The 16,747-nt window shown below is 43.2% G+C and overlaps 1 pseudogene; it reads right to left on the minus strand.

Moving 5' to 3' along the window:
- Nucleotides 1-14,848: 14,848 nt before the first annotated feature.
- On the minus strand, nt 14,849-15,514 carry LOC126937321 (putative synaptogyrin-2 like protein; annotated as a pseudogene).
- Nucleotides 15,515-16,747: the final 1,233 nt, after the last annotated feature.

Below are 16,747 nucleotides of genomic sequence, written 5' to 3' on the forward strand. Positions count from 1 at the left end.
CCCGTCTTTACAAAAAATACAAAAATTATCTGGGCATGGTAATGCGTGCCTATAGTCCTAGCTACTAGGGAGACTGAAGTGGGAGGATGCCTTGAGTTCAGGAAGTCAAGGCTGCAGGGAGCTGTGATCATGCCACTGAACTCCAGCCTGGGCAAAAGAACGAGATCCTGTCTCGAAAGAAAAAAGTAAATAAATAAAAAAGCACTTAGTCCCTGCCAGGAGCTGTCTGTTTTTTATATATTATCTTATCTGATTCTTATACCAACCACTTGAAGTGGAGATTATTTCCTCCATTACGTAGATGAAGAAACTGAGGCTAACAGAGAGTCAACAACTTTTCCTAGGGCCCAAAACTAAAAGTGGGGAGGCTGGATTTGAATCCAGGTCTAATTCTGAGGTTTGTGCTCTTAAGACGAGACTAATTCATAATCTTTGGTACATGTAATTTTGGGGGCTATTTTCGCATTATACCATTGCTGCTCTTGGGTAGGGTAGCAAAGGAGAGGAGATAGATAGACATGAGGCCATTAAGAGTTCTTTTTGTTTCAGAAAATGAATATAACTAAAACTTCTTCCACTCCCTAGAATAGTCAGTTGTGGTAGGCTAATGAATTTCTATACCATGTTGGAAATCTATAGCTCTGAGGGCATTCTGAAAATTTCCACTAAGACAAGAGGTGATTTGAGCAGGCTAAGACAGGTGAATCTCCCAGTTGAGCCTTAGAACAGACAGCTCCAGGTCTGGCTCTCTGGTCAGCCTGGATGCCAGTGATTCACTCATTGTGTGATTAAGTGGCAGGCTTATGTTTCTAGAGCTAATGATTCTAAAGCTTTCTGTGGTATTAAACTAACACACATAAAAAAACTAAAGGCAATTAGAAGCAATCAAAGCATTTGGAAAGTAAGATTCAATTTCTGCATTTGCTAAACTCTTCATCAAGAAAATCAGTAAATTTTTTAAAAAGCCATGAACATGATACACAGAAAATTAAAAAAGCAATCAGTTTTAAAATGTACACACGCTTCCCAGAATGCTTAGGGCATTTAGGACTGAGCCATTTTTCACTTGTCTTATGTTGCTGCATTTATTCAGACATGTGAACACTCTCTTGAATAATGTTCCTCTTACAGTTTTGACAGATGAATGGGTATGTAACTCCTCAAGTGCCAGAAAAACCCTTAGAAGCATCAAAGAATAAAAGCCACACTGAACTATTTATACAAGAATTTCCAGCAAATAGTAGTGGGCAGGCTTCCCTTATTTGGGCTTAAGTGTGTATGATGTTTGAAAAATCTGTTAAGTCACTTTTGGTCAGATCAGTCTCAATGTTTGTCAATGTGTCATCTCATTTGGCCTCTAAGAACCACACAGTGACATAGGAGACAGGATAGGAAGTTATCTTTCCATCCAGGAAACCATTTGACTTCTTCAGTTAGCACTTTCATTTTGCTCAGGGCAAAATTCAATACCTTTTAGAATATAAAGTAGGGCCTTTCAAACTTTCAGTCGAATATCCCCTCTAGGCCAATCGTTAATCATTCATGTCTCTGGCTCTGAAATCTTTTAGTGACCACTGAACAGGTTAAGTTTTACTAAATATGAAGAGATCTAGGTGTTGGTCAATGCGTGTGTATATAGATGTATGTTTTGTGTGTTTTGGAAGGGGTTGCAGTAAATATTTGTGTCTTAAATAATGTGAAAATAAAGGAAACCAAAGTGCCACTTCTATTTTTAAATTCCCACAGATATTTCCAATTCCATTTGTATTCTCTACAAATGAAATAGTTATAGAAGTTGGGATGACCTTGCAAGAAGAAGAAGAAACAAAGGATAACATTGAAGATTTGGGGTTGAATTGAGTTGAAACTTACTATTTAGCTAAAGTAATACCAGGACTTGAGCAAGCATTAGTGGCAGTCTGAAACATTCAATCAATCATTTTGCCATCATTTATTTGGGTTAGCTAGTTATGCTCAAAATCACTAGATAATTATTGAATTCTTCTATTGTTTGAAAAATTAGACTTGACAGGTCAGGCACGGTGGCTCATGCCTGTAATCCCAGCACTTTGGGAGGCGGAGGTGGGCAGATCACGAGGTCAGGAGATCAAGACCATCTTGGCTAACATGGTGAAACCCCGTTACTACTAAAAATACAAAAAATTACGTGGTGGCGCGTGCCTGTAGTACCAGCAACTCGGGAAGCTGAGGCAGGAGAATGGCATGAACCCAGGAGGCGGAGCTGCCAGTGAGCCGATATCGCGCCACTGCACTCCAGCCTGGGTGACAGAGCAAGACTCCATCTCAAAAAAAAAAAAAAAAAAAAAAAAAAAAAATTAGACTTGACAGTATGGTTTGAATACACAGGCTAGAAAACTGAATTCTAAGTTCTAAATTGTAGTATATTAGACCTGAAAAAATCTTCAAAGACCTACTATTTTGAAACTCTGGCTTTACAAATGAGAAAGCCAAGACCAGAAAACTCGCCCGAGGTGACACATTTGGTTGGTGGAAGGGTTACTCGGACTCCTGGTTTTCTGACCTTTGGTCCAGTAGCGTTTCACCTGCAGTCTCTTGAGAAAGCTGTAGCCTCCCAAGAAGCAAATCACCACTTTTCTGATAATGCCACCATGGTGCCTTCCTTCTAGGTCCCTCATAGCATTCCTGTGGTATTTGACAAAGTCTAAATTTCCTAAGTGCAAAATCCAGTTTTCTCTTCTTGTGCCCTCAATAAAGAGCTTTTTAATCTTTAGGTCTGAAAAATAGCTCATCTTCCCAAGTCTTGCCCCTAACAGTCCCCATAAACTCACACAGCCCTTAATACACTTATGCCTGCAATACTCAAAATTCTATCTTCCTATGTTGGTGCTGGATTACCATTTTGGAAAATAAATCTTAAGTTGATTTCACCATTAAAGGAAAAATTGTATTTTATTATTAATTTTTATAAAGATCATCTCCTTCATCCATCTATATCTTTTCCTGAAAAGTGCTTAGTTCTGTATTCTGGGGGCAGAATGGATAAGTGAAATCTACAGACGATGCCAAGGCTCACTGTAACCAGCTTTCAGGCTCCCCTCTATGTGGGCCTTTTAAGCAAATGGCTCACAAGTGGCAGATATGACAAATTCGAGTTTGAGTCCCCAGCATCAAGTGGAGGTCATCATTAAGACCAATAATCAGGCCGGGCACGGTGGCTCACGCCTGTAATCCCAACACTTTGGGAGGCCAAGGTGGGAGGATCACGAGGTCAGGAGATCGAGACCATCCTGGCTAACATGGTGAAACCCCGTCTCTACTAAAAATACAAAAAAATTTAGCCAGGCGCAGTGGCAGGCACCTGTAGTCCCAGCTACTCGGGAGGCTGAGGCAGGAGAACGACCTGAACCTGGGAGGCGGAGCTTGCAGTGAGCTGAGATCGCACCACTGCACTCCAGCCTGGGCGACAGAGCGAGACTCTGTCAAAAAAAAAAAAAAAAAAAAAAAAGAACAATAATCAAAATGTAATAGTCCAAAGAGTGTTGCATTAGGAGTTGAATTATTTTTGTTTTCAGCCACTTACTCTATGATCCTGAATGAGTCAACCTCTCTGAGACTCAGTAACATAATCTGTAAGATGAAAATAATTAAACCTACTCTGCCAACCACATTCCTGTTCTGAATTCACTGATGGATTCCCATAACACTTAGAATAAAATATAAAATCCTTTGTGGCCTAGAATGTCCTTCCTGAGCTGTCTGTCTTTCCTTCTCTATCTGTCTTAAGGTCTAAACACATCTTTTCCAGTTTCTCTAATTTGCAAGGTTTTTCCTGCCTGGGGCCTTTGTACCTTTTGTTACCTCTGTTTGAAACACTTCACACCCCTACTTCCTTTTCCTTTTCCAGCTGACCCATTCTTTTTTTTTTTTTTTTTTTTTTTTTTTTGACAGCATCTCACTCTGTCACTCAGGCCGGAAGGCAGTAGTGTGATCTTAGCTCACTGCAACCTTTGCCTCCTGGGTTCAAGCAATTCTCCTGCCTCAGTCTTCCAAGTAGCTGAGATTACAGGCACCCACTACCTCATCTGGCTAATTTTTTGTATGTTTAGTAGAGATAGGGTTTCACCATGTTGGCCAGGCTGGTCTTGAACTCCTGACCTCAAGTGATCCACCGCCTCAGCCTCCCAAAGTGCTGGGATTATAGGCGTGAGCCTCCATGCCTGGCCCCAGCTGACCCATTCTTTAGTTTCCTTTGGGGAGATCTTCTTTATCATCCCTTTAAGAGAGTCCCCCTACCCCTCCCTACTTGGTTCCATCACTTTAAAAATCATATAACATCATTTATTTCTTTTATAGTATTATCACAACTGTAATTGCAAATGTACAAATACATACATTTATTTTCTTTTGTTATTTCTGACTTTCCCCAAAAGACTGTAAACTTCTTGAGGGTAGGAACCAGGTCTATGGTATTCACTGTTGTATTCCTGATCTCAAGGTGCACATATATAATATTGTTTCCAACTCAAAAAGTGGTATGTATATAAAGACAAGAAAATAAAGCAATAGATCAATATCTCTCACGCATATAGGTGGAAAAATTCTTGGCAAAATATTAGAAAATGAGTCTCAGCAACATATAAAAGTGATTATGCATCATGATTAAGTGCATTTATCCCATAAATGCAATGTTGTCTTAACATTTGAAAATCAGTTAATATAGTGTATAATAATTAAATTATGAACAAAAGCTTTCAGTATTTTGAACAAGCTCTACTCAAGAATATTTTTTAGAATATTGTATTAGTTCATTTTTACACTTTCACCTGAGACTGGGTAATTTATAAACCAAAGAGGTTTAACTGACTCACAGTTTTGCATGGCTGGGGAAGCCTCAGGAAACTTCCAATCATGGTGGATGGTGAGGGGGAAGCAAGGTATGTCTTACATGGCAGCAGGAGAGAGAAGAGAAAGCAAAGGGGGAAGAGCCCCTTATAAAATCATCGGATCTTGTGAGAACTCACTCAATTTCACAAGAACAGCATGGCGGAAGCAGTCCCCATGATCCAATCACCTCCTATCAGGTCCCTCCCTTGACACATGGGGATTAGGGGATTACAATCCAAGATGAGATTTGGGTGGGGACACAACCAAACCATATCAAATATTCACTGCTTCTTTAACTTATTCATTGGGGAAATTATTCCCTTATCAGGCAGCTCCCAGGATTTTTCTGGTCATTCTTGGGTAATAAAAATGCAAAGATCATATTTAGTGACAAACACATTCTCACTTTAAAATTATGTCTTCTCTTCTGCTACTAGAGTGCCTGGCTGTAGCCAAGGAGCAAGAGTCTTATTACATCATTTTCTTTCTTTTGAGTCGAAATCTACTTTCTGGTTTCTCCCGTGCCTAGATGCTACCTCTGCTCTCTGGAGACATTCTGAAATCTCATCCCTTTTTTTCTGATGTAGTTCCTCACATAATTAAACAGAGCAATCTTAACTTCTTTCATTCTTCATTTCTTTAAGCAAAAATTATCTCTTAACGGTTTCTCAAGATAAAATTTTCCCTTTAAAATTTGCAAACCTGCCAAAAATGTGAAGGCTAGTACAATGAGCACCTATATACCCTTCACCTAGATTTTATACATATGTAAGATACATATATAAAATGTTTGCTGAATCATTTGAAAGTAAATTGCTAACATCATGCCATTTCATGCTAAATCACATCAGTGTGTGTCTTCTAAGAACAAGGACATTGTCTTCAAAACCACAATATCATTATCTCACTTAAGAAGATTAACAGTAATTTAATACACTTAATAATATATAAGGTACAGACCATATACAATTTTTCTATTATGCAAATAATGCTTTCTGCTATTTTTTAAATCTAGAATCAAATAAAGGATCTCACATTTGCATTTGTTTTTCATGACTCTTTAATCTAGAATAGTTCCTCCAACTTTATGTGAATTTTATGGCATTGCTCAAGTTAATGTTTATTTTTTATTTCTGTTTTTTGGAGACAGGGTCTTACTCTGTCGCCCTGGCTGGAGTTCGGTGGTGCAGTCTCGGCTTACTGCAACCTCTGCCTCCTGGATTCAAGCGATTCTCATACCTTCTGAGTAGCTGGGAGTACAGGCGTGCACCACCATGCCCAGCTAATTTTTTGTATTTTTAGTAGAGACCGGGCTTCACTATGTTGCCCAGGCTGGTCTCAAACTCCTGGGCTCAGGCAATCTGGTGCCTCGGCCTCCCAAGGTACTAGGATTACAGGCATGAGCCACCATGACTGGTCTCAATGTTTTAATCGAGCCATTCTGACCAACCTCAACCTCATAAGTAAGAGCCTACAGCCTCCTCCAGACATAGGCAAAAATATTTTAAAGACAGATGAATTCCTGTTTTCTTTGGAAAGCTTTTTGGCAGCTACACAACTGGTTCCTGTGGTCAATCCAATTATACCTCAGGCCCATTTCTTATGAACAACAGATAGGCCGGATCTTCCCCATCATGGAGTCATGGCATTCCACTTTTGAGTGTGCCTACAAAACCTTCCTCATTGCTGGATGTGGTGGCTCAAGCCTGTAGTTTCAGTTACTGGGGAGGCTGAGATGGGAGGACCACTTCTACCCAGGAGTTAGAGCCCAGCCTGGGCAACATAGTGAGACCTCATCTCTTAAAAAAAAAAAAGGTAAACTTTCCTGTTGGAGTCTTTTCTTTTCTATTGGTTTAGATAACTTATGAAAACGAGTTGAGGTCATTTTAAAGATTGAGTCTCCCATTAATTTAGATCAGCTGTCATTCTGATGTGACAAGCACAGCTTCATAGTGGTAGAGAAGAGCTGGAAACAAGAGTTACTACTGGGTAGGAGCAACACAGAGGAGATTGAATGTTGAGACAAATACAGAGTCTCAGGTTAGCAAGGAAAGAATGGTGACCTAGGGTCCCAACCGTTTCTGTTTCATTCCAGGCAAAGGGCCAGCAAGGAGATGGAAGACAGAAGGTTCCAAGATGGTACTGGTGTCTTCACAAGTGGGCAGTAAGCCAGATGTGGGACATCAGAATCCAAGAGGCAGCTAGACAGCAAAGGGACATTTGGACCCAGGGAAATTGGGATCTTGCCCCCAAGCAAAGGTTCAGGGACACATTTCCCGTCCTCAGAAAGGGAGCAGCCTAAAGCAAGGTAAGTCTGCTGTGAAGAATAGAAAAATAAATAGGGAACCAGAACTGGCTTTTTGATAATGGAGACAGAAACTGTATGTGAAAAGGAGTCACACCCAATGGACTACCTGAGTCCTACATCCAAAAGACTATATCCAAAACCAACAGTAGTTATAGGGATTGTGGGTACATCTGTGAAGGAAACAATGCATACAGCGGTCCATTTCCAAGACAAAGTGCCTTAAATCAATTTAAGTCAGCAAACTACAGAGGAAACAAGATATACTAGGCCCCTGCTTGGCTAGCCAATGCCTGCTTGTCAGCTCCCAGCCCCCACCTTGGTTGCTGTCACCCAAACCAAAACAGTTTAGTCTAAGATAAAGTTTACTAACCTGCAAAATAGCTCACTTTTTCTGTTCTTATCAGCCTGCCCAGCTACTTAGGTGTAAGTCAAACACTTAAAGAGCCCCTGAGCTAACTAGGATCACAATGCGTTGTGGGCTGCAACAAAATGCAGCAAGACAACCCTAAAGAAAATACCTAAAGCCCCTACCCAACAATCAATAGGCAACATCCGGGAGGATTGTGACCCCATAGTACTCAGCCTATAAGGCACTGGGGGAGGGACTTGCACACTAGGGGATAAAGTGCTTGTTAAAACTGTGCTGGGCCGGGCGCGGTGGCTCACGCCTGTAATCCCAGCACTTTGGGAGGCCGAGGCGGGCGGATCATGAGGTCAGGAGATCGAGACCGAGACCATCCTGGCGAACACGGCGAAACCCCGTCTCTACTAAAAATACAAAAAAATTAGCCGGGCGTGCTGGCGGGCGCCTGTAGTCCCAGCTACTCGGGAGGCTGAGGCAGGAGAATGGCGTGAACCCGGGGTGGGTGGGGAAGAGCTTGCAGTGAGCCAAGATTGCGCCACTGCACTCCAGTCTGGGCAAACAGGGCCAGACTCCATCTCAAAAAAAAAAAAAAACAAAACAAAAAAACGAAAAAAATGTGCTGGGTGTGCCTGCCCATCAAACACCCAGTCTTGCAAAACTGTCATTAAAAGTCTTACTTTCACTGTTCTCTGGGTCTCTGAGTCCATTCTTTGGTTTTAAACGGGTGAGTTTGTTTCTCATAATCTGTCACCATTTAGCTTCTTCCTCAATTAAGTAAGGTTAATCTTTTCTTTATCTCCTTTTGGCCTGAAACCTAGCTAAAAAACAAAGCAAAACAAACAAAATCCTTTTCAGTAATACAATATAACCTCTGTTTTATTCGACTTCATCAGCCCATTATTTTTCCAGTTGGAGTAAAAATAAATAATATATTTGCTATTCAGGGGATTTCTGATGCTGTGCTTTTACAAACAAATTCTCACGTGTATCTTACTCCTGAACTTCTGATGGGCTGCCCCAGTACTTCCTGTAATACAATTTTCCTGCCATCCCCTGAAGCCTGCAGATTCCTCTTGGTAATGAGAAATGCTCTATTCTCATCACCGTGCTATGCTATTGATTTCGCAGGTTGTAAGAGCAGGAGAGGCTAGGTGATATGGTTTGACTGTGTCCCCAACCAAATCTTATCTTGAATTTTAATCCCCACATGTTGAGGGAGGAACCTGGTGGGAGGTGATTGGATCATGGGGACAGTTTCCTCCACGCTGTTCTTATGACAGTGAGTGAGTTCTCACGAGAGCTGGTTGTTTGATAAGTGTCTGACATTTCCCCTGTACTCTCTCTCCTCCTGCCGCCTTATGAAGAAGGCACTTGCTTCTCCTTTGCCTTCTGCCATGATTTTAAGTTTTCTGAGGTCTCCCCAGCCATGAGGAACTGTGAGTCAATTAAACCTCTTTTACTTGTACATTACCCAGTCTCAGGTAGTATCTTTATAGCAGTGTGAAAGTGGACTAATACACAAGGTTATGCTTCAGTAACAAATAATCCCCCAAATTGCAATGCCTTGTTACAAAGATTTATTTCTCATTACATTTCATGATTATTACAAATCATTGCAGCTCTGCTCATATTCCTTTCACCCTGGGACACAGGCTGATGGATAGGCCTTTATCTAGAACACTACCAGTCTTGTGGTTGAGAAAAGGGAGAAATAGCAAATCACACACCAGGTCTAAAAGTGACTGTCTGTAAATGACGCATGCCACTTCTGCTTACACTTCACTGGCCAGAGCTAATCTCATGGATTGGCCTGGAATCAGTGGTGCAGAAAAATATTGTCCTCTTTAGGATGTGAGTATTCAGGGATGATCATTAAATTTACCATATGTGTTGTTGATATCAGGAAATATGTAGCTCTTTATCAGGGTCTATGTGCCTATCAGGACATGTTTGCTTCTCTATCAGGATATATGTGTCACTGCATAGGGACAAGAAGCTTCTGAGTCATTGGCTAGGACTGAATTGCTGACTAGTGTATTGACCTCCTGGATTCTCTCCAAGCCAGGCTTTCCAGCATTTCTCCTTCTCCTCATCCCATCACAGAACCAATCCATTGTGGAGTCTGGGCCTGCTGTAGCCTGACCAGCCTTAGGTCAGGCTTGACAAAGAATAATTGTGGTCTGCTTCCTTTTCCTCTCCTATTAGCAGCTGGATCAGAGGCCTTCCTTTTTGGCTCATGAAGCTTCTTCCTGAAAAACTTTTTGACTGATTGATTGATTTTTCGTTGTGGTCAGCCATTTCATAGTACACTGCCAGAGGATTCAATTTGCCTTGTGTTTCTTCCTGAAGTGACTTTTTTTTCTTCAGCACTTTTTGGAAACCACAGCTCATTCTGGGTTTTGGTCTGCCTGGCACTCTTGCCACAGATTTCTGCAATTGTTTTCATCTATCTCTCTGTAACTCAAATTTCCTCAGGCCTCTGAAGGCTGTGAGGATAAGGTCACATTTACCGTAATAACTGATATTTGTCTGACCCATCTTGCCCAAGTGCTCATGTAAGACCTCTTGACCTCCCCAAAGGTCTCTCCAGTCATCTCTGGGCATGTTAGGGGTGAGCTGAAAGCTGGGAATAGGGGTCCCCTCACATGCTTCTGTCCAGGCCTCCATCCCAAGGATGTCCACAGTTATTGGGCCCAAGCTGGCACTTGGATTATTTAGGATTTCCTGACTGCAAGTCATAGAAACCAACTTGAGCTAACTTAATCAAGATTGAGAGTTTACAATAAGGACGCTCGGCTATCTCTCAGAAGAGACTGAATATAGCTGCCCCTCAAAAAAGTTCTTCTAGATTAGAAAATGGAAAAATCTTACAGAACTTGCCCAGTCAGTTTTACCTGCTTATTCCTTAGCGTCTGCTCCGTGAGCTCACCTCTGATTTTTCTACTCCTGGGCCCACAGTGAGGAAATTCCCTAGTTCTCTCTGAATCCTAAAACCAATTTCCATCTGAGAGGATCCCATTCTTTAGGCTTTAGTAATGAGCCCAAGCCTAGATTTTAAGTAAACGTTAAGGATGAAGGTCACAGTTTTAAAAAGAAAGGATACGGGAGTCTCTGTGTTTTTGGCAGAGTCGGCTGGAAATGGGGGAGAAAATATTTTTCTTGAGCTTGGCAGTGGTTCCACTTATCTGTATATGTTAGTTTGCTAGGGCTGCCATAACAAAGTATCACAGACTGAGTGACTTAAATATCAGAAATTTGTTTTTCACAGTTTGGAGGCTAGAAGTCCGTCTTAGTCTTTTTGTGTTGCTATAAAGGAATACCTGAGGCTGGATGATTTATAAAGAAAATGAATTTATTTGACTCATGGTTCTGCAGGCTGTACGGGAAGCATGTGCTTCTGGTGAGGGCCTCAGGGAGTTTCCACTCACGGCAGAAGGTGAAGGGGAGCCGACATCACATGGTAAGAGGAAGGAAGCAAGGGAGGGAATGAGAGAAGGAGATGCCAGGCTCCTTCTAGTAGCTATCTCTTACAGGAACTAAGAATAAGGACTCAATCCCACAAGAACGGAACCAAGCCATTCATCGTGACCTCCAATATTGAGGAAAAATTTTGTTTTCTTTTGAGATAGAGTCTCGCTCTGTTGCCCAGTCTGAAGTGCAGTGGTGCACGATCTCAGTTCACTGCAACCTCTGCCTCTTGGGTTCAAGTGATTCTGGTGTCTCAGCCTCCCAGGTAGCTGGGATTACAGGTGCATGCCACCATGACTGGCTAATTTTTGTGTTTTTAGTAGAGATGGGGTTTCACCATATTCGTCAGGCTAGACTTGAACTCCTCCTGACCTCAAGTGATCCACCCGCCTCAGCCTCCTAAAGTGTTAGGATTACAGGCGTGAGCCACTGCACCTGGCTGCATTTCTTTCTTTTTATTTTTTGAGACAGGGTGTTGCTCTGTCACACAGGCTAGAGTGTGGTGGTGCAATCGTAGCTCACTGAAGTCTTGAACTCCTGGCGTCAAGCATCCTCCCACCTTAGCCTCCCAAGTAGCTAGGACTACAAGTGCATGGTACCATGACCAGCTAATTTTTAAATTTTTCTCTAAAGATGGTATCTTGCCATGCTGCTCACTCTGGTCTCAAACTCCTGGCCTCAAGCAATCCTCCCGCCTTGGCTTCCCAAAGTGCTGGGATTACAAGTATAAGTCAAGTACAAGTATGCTGGCTGACTGGGCATCAAACTTCAAAATGCAATTTGGAGGTGATAAATATCCAAACTATATGAAAGTCCAAGATCAAAGCGTTGGCAGGTTTGGTTTCATCTGAGGCCTCTTTCCTTGGCGTGCAGATGGGAGCCTTCTCAATGTGTCCTCACATGCTCTTTCTTCTGTATTCACTCATCTCTGGTGCCTCTCTGCGCACCCTAATCTTTCCTTCTTATAAGGACACCAGTCAAATTGGATTAGGGCCCACCCAAATGGCCTCATTTTGACTTAACTACCTCTATAGAGGCCCTATCTCCAAATACAGTTACAGTCAGAGGTACTAGGGGCTTCAACATATAAATTTAAGGGACACACTTTTCAGCCCATAACATCTATTGTTACCTAACAAATCACTTCAACAAATGGTGTAAAATACAAAATTTCACTCTGCTCATGGTTTCTGTAGGTCGGAAGTCCAGAAAGAGCACTGTGTGCCAGTCTTTTCTCTGCTCCATGATGTCTGGGTCTCAGCTGGGATGGACTGGGATGGATGGAATGGCGGGGTGCTGATAAAGAGCTGGGTTGCAGGATTCACTTCTGAGATGGTTTCTTCACTCATATATTCTATGCTTGGGCTGAAATGGCTGCAGGATGTGCTTAGATGGCACTGTCGACCTAACAGCTAGATGAGTAGCCTCTCCTTGACTTGGGCTTCTTCAGGTAAGATGGACCTCTTACACGGCAGCTCGGGGCTCTAAAAATGAGTATTCCAGTGAACAAGGAACATAGTGTCACTTCTGCTGTGCTTTATTGGTCGAAGCAGTAACAAGCACAGATAAAAAGAGGGTCAAAAAATGTGTGGCCATATGATAGAACTGCCCTAACAGGCATACTCCAAAGTGTCTACTACATCAGTGTTCCATGTGCCCTCTATGTGAAGAACAAGTCCCTAACCAAATTGTTGCTTCATGATGCTTCCAAAAGTGTAGCAAACTATTTATCTTTTTGACTCCTATCAACACCAATGTGCCAGTAGCCACACTCAAGTTATTTTCTAGACATGCATGTTACATTTGCAATATTCCTAGGCTTTCTCATTCTCGTAACTCTCTCAATTTGCTTGTGGGTACATGAGTCTGTCAGGCTCTGGTGGGAAAGTCATGCTTTCATTATCTTTTTCCTGAGCCTTATTATTCAGTTAAAAGAAACTGAGGTGTCAAATTTTTGTTTGGACTTTCACCCAAAGGTCTTCCCGCTTTCTTCTTTCGCCAATTGCAGATGAGAAAGAGTTACTTTTTCAAAATCTGCGAGTCCCTGAATTTCTGAACTCTCTCTATTCTCTTTTATTCTTCTAATAAACTGAATTCTTGCCTTTATTTTAATGTTTTCTCAAATTAATTTAATAATAATTAATATGGCAGGCACCTGTAATCCCACCTGCTGGTGAGGCTGAGGCAAGAGAATTGCTTGAACCTGGGAAGCGGAGGTTGCAGTGAGCCGAGATCGCACCATTGCACTCTAGCCTGGGCGACAAGAGTGAAACTCCATCTCAAATAAAAATAATAATAATAACAATAATTAACAAGTGCTTTCTGTTTTTCAACCTCTTCCCCAGGCCTATGAACTAATTCAGAACACAAATCTACCTTCCAAGTTATCTTAGGTAACAGTTAAACATATATTTCCCCCTCACATAAATCTGGAAAGCATTCTCCCATACTGGAAAAAAATTCTTTGCCTCTCCTAAGCATGTATATAAGTAGTATCTATCTACATATGTACACTTGTATATAATTCTTTAAATTGCACCCCCAGCAATTCTGGGTACCATTTTCTTTATCATCCTGGAAAAGAAAAATTATACAGTGGCATCAAACAATCCTAAAATCTCAGTGGCTTCAAACAACAAGAATTTATTTCCTATTCATGTTTCATATCTATTTAGCTCAGAAGGAAACTTTGTCTTTGGAGTCTATCAAAGCCCATGCTGATAGAGCAACCATAATCTCAAAATTGCTGGTTGTTGGCCTAGGGAGAGGGAGGGTCCTGGAACTTGTTGCATGGTCATGTAAGCTTTCCCATAGGGAAGTGATATTACTCCTCTCACAACTCAATGGCCCTAATTAGTTACATGGCCCCATCCAATCAGAAGAGAACCAAGAAGTACAAACCTATTATGTGCTTGGAAAGTGGGAGCTGGGAATCTTTGATGAACAGCACTAATAACTACTACAGAATGTGAGGGAGTAAAAGGTAGAAATGAACAGAATATTTTTAGAAATTTTAATCAGCTTTATTGGGTATAACTTACAAAACATAAAATTCATGTTTTTGTTCTTTTTTTTTTTTTTTTTAATGAGAAAACGTTTATTCCATCTTCAAACAGCATCCCAGGGCCGGGCATCTCCTCCAAGGCTTTATAATACACTGGGCACAGACAGAGTCTGGAAGCCATGGGGCGCACCTGCCCTCCCCAGGCTTCCTAAGTAACAACTGCAGACTATTTACATAAAGCTGGGTGTTGTCAGGCAAAGCCCTTCCCTGCTGCCAGGAGAGGGAGCAAGGAGGAAGTGTTGTGGTCTCGAGCCCCACCCCCACGCCATGGGAGGCAGACCAGAGAGCACTGGTACAGGGTGGCCCCCAGATCATACAGCAGTGGGGACAGGGGGAGCAAACCTGAGTGAGGACACAGGAGCCTGGTCCTGCCCCACTGCACAGGGCAGGTGTGAGGGCTCCCCCGCGTCTTTGGCAGAAAACAGCGCCTCCCACAGCCTGACCTGGGCTGGGGGGAAGCAGCGGCACTTGTCAGTAGCACATGGGTGCCTGCTGGCTTCTAGCCACTCCAGGAAGGGCTGGGGTCATTAAAAGCAAGGAGAAACACTAGCTAAACACCCTTTCCTAAAAGTGCCCTGGAAGAGTGTGTCTGACTAAAGCCCCCTGGGTGCAAGCACTGTGGCTCTGCCAGCCCCCCAGGCTGGGAGGCTCCTTAGCTGTGTGTTGAGTTGCACAGGATGGGACAGGCGAAGGAGGGGGACTGGCAGTTCCAGGAGGCTCGTGGGAAAGTCCAGGGCAGAGGGGAGGGTCCTCTCTGCCCCCCTTCCCACCCCGAACGTCACTCAGTACACAGGGGCGGCTGGTAGCCCTCGGTGGTCTCCGCATTCTGGGTGAAGGGCAGCTGCTGGTAGTTGTCCACAGATGCACCTGGGTAGGAGGCGTAGGCAGTGTTGAGGTCTGGGGTGGAGTCGATGTAGTTCTGGATGAAGTCCTCCACGCCAGCCTTGCAGCGCCGATAGGCCAGGAAGGCCAGCACGCCCCAGGAGAAGATGGAAAAGAAGCTGAAAGTGATGGCTGTCCGCGTGGAGTTGGCCCCCAGCGGCACGTCCTCCGGTTGGGTGGCCACCCACTGGTTAGTAAGGAAGCCGAAATCAACAAACCACAGGAAGGTTCAGAGAGCTGAGAAGAGCAGGTCACCAATGACCAGGTACTTGCGGTCAGTGGCGTTGCTGATCTGGGGGAAATACGCGTCGGCCACCAAGAAGGCCGAGGCCTCAAAGGCCAGCACCCCAATGGCACTGCCGTAGCGGCAGGCGTCCTCGTTGTGGTTGAACACGCAGTACATCTGCTTAGACTTGCTGTAGTCCTCGCCATAGATGCAGGAGAACACGATCAAGGCAAAGATCCTGCACAGGGCGCGCGCCGCCACCTGCGGTTGCGTCAGGAAGCGCCGCAGGTGGAAGGAGCCGCCCGCGTTGGCCACACAGTAGGCCCCGCTCTCCATGTCGCCGTCGCCGCCGCCAAATTCATGTTTTTTAAATGTACTGTTTGATGAGTTTTGACAAATGCATGTAGTCATGTAGCCACCACCACAGTCAAGGTATAGCATATGTTAATCACTCACTATAATTGCCTTCTGTCACATAACATTCGACTCTGTTCTCACACCTCCACTCTTCGGCAACCACTGATCTGATTTCTGTCACCATAGTTTAACCTTTTCTAGAATGTCATAAAAATGAATCATAAGGTAGATAGTCTCTTGAGTCTGGCTTCTTTTACTGCGCTTAATGGTTTTGAGATTTATTTATGTTTATGCATAAATCATATTGTTTTTTATTGTTCTTTACTAGTATTCCATTTTGTGAATAATCAAGATTTGTTTGTTCATTAAGCCTGTTGGACATTTGGGGTGCTTCTAGTTTGGAGCTACTATGAATAAAGCCCATTGTGAAGCTTTACATTCTTTGTATGAACATCTGTATGCATTTAAGTCAGGTCAATACCTAATAGTGAAATTGCTGGGTGATGTAGTAAGCATATGTTTAAATATATGAGAAATGACCAATCTGTTTTCTGAAGTGGCTTTGCATTTCCACCAGCCATGTCTGAGAACTCCAATTGCACCATATTCCTGCCTATGCTGTTATTGTCAGCCTTTTAAATTTTAGTCATTATTGGCTGGGCGCCGTGGCTCATGCCTGTAATCCCAGCACTTTGGGAGGCCGAGGCCGGCAGATCACGAGGTCAGGAGATCCAGGCCATCCTGGCTAACATGGTGAAACCCCTTCTCTACTAAAAATACAAAAAATTAGCAGGGTATGGTGGTGGGCGCCTGTGGTCCCAGCCACTCAGGAGACTGAGGCAGGAGAATGGCTTGAACCTGGGAGACAGAGCTTGCAGTGAGCCTAGATTGCGCCACTGCACTCCAGCCAGGGCGACAGAGATAGAGACTCCGTTGAAGGGGTGGCCTGCCCCCCCACACCTGTGGGCATTTCTCGTTAGGTGGAACGAGAGACTTGAGAAAAGAAATGAGACACAGAGACAAAGTATAGAGAAAGAAAAAGTGGGCCCAGGGGACCGGCCCTCAGCATACAGAGGACCCGCGCCGGCACCGGTCTCTGAATTCCCTCAGTATTTATTGATCATTATCTTTACCATCTTAGAAAAAGGGAAGTGGCAGGATAATAGAATCATCGCAGGGAGAAGGTCAGCAGTAAGACATCAATAAAGATCT

This window comes from Macaca thibetana, chromosome 15 (genome assembly GCF_024542745.1).
Source record: "Macaca thibetana thibetana isolate TM-01 chromosome 15, ASM2454274v1, whole genome shotgun sequence".
Taxonomy (NCBI): domain Eukaryota; kingdom Metazoa; phylum Chordata; class Mammalia; order Primates; family Cercopithecidae; genus Macaca; species Macaca thibetana.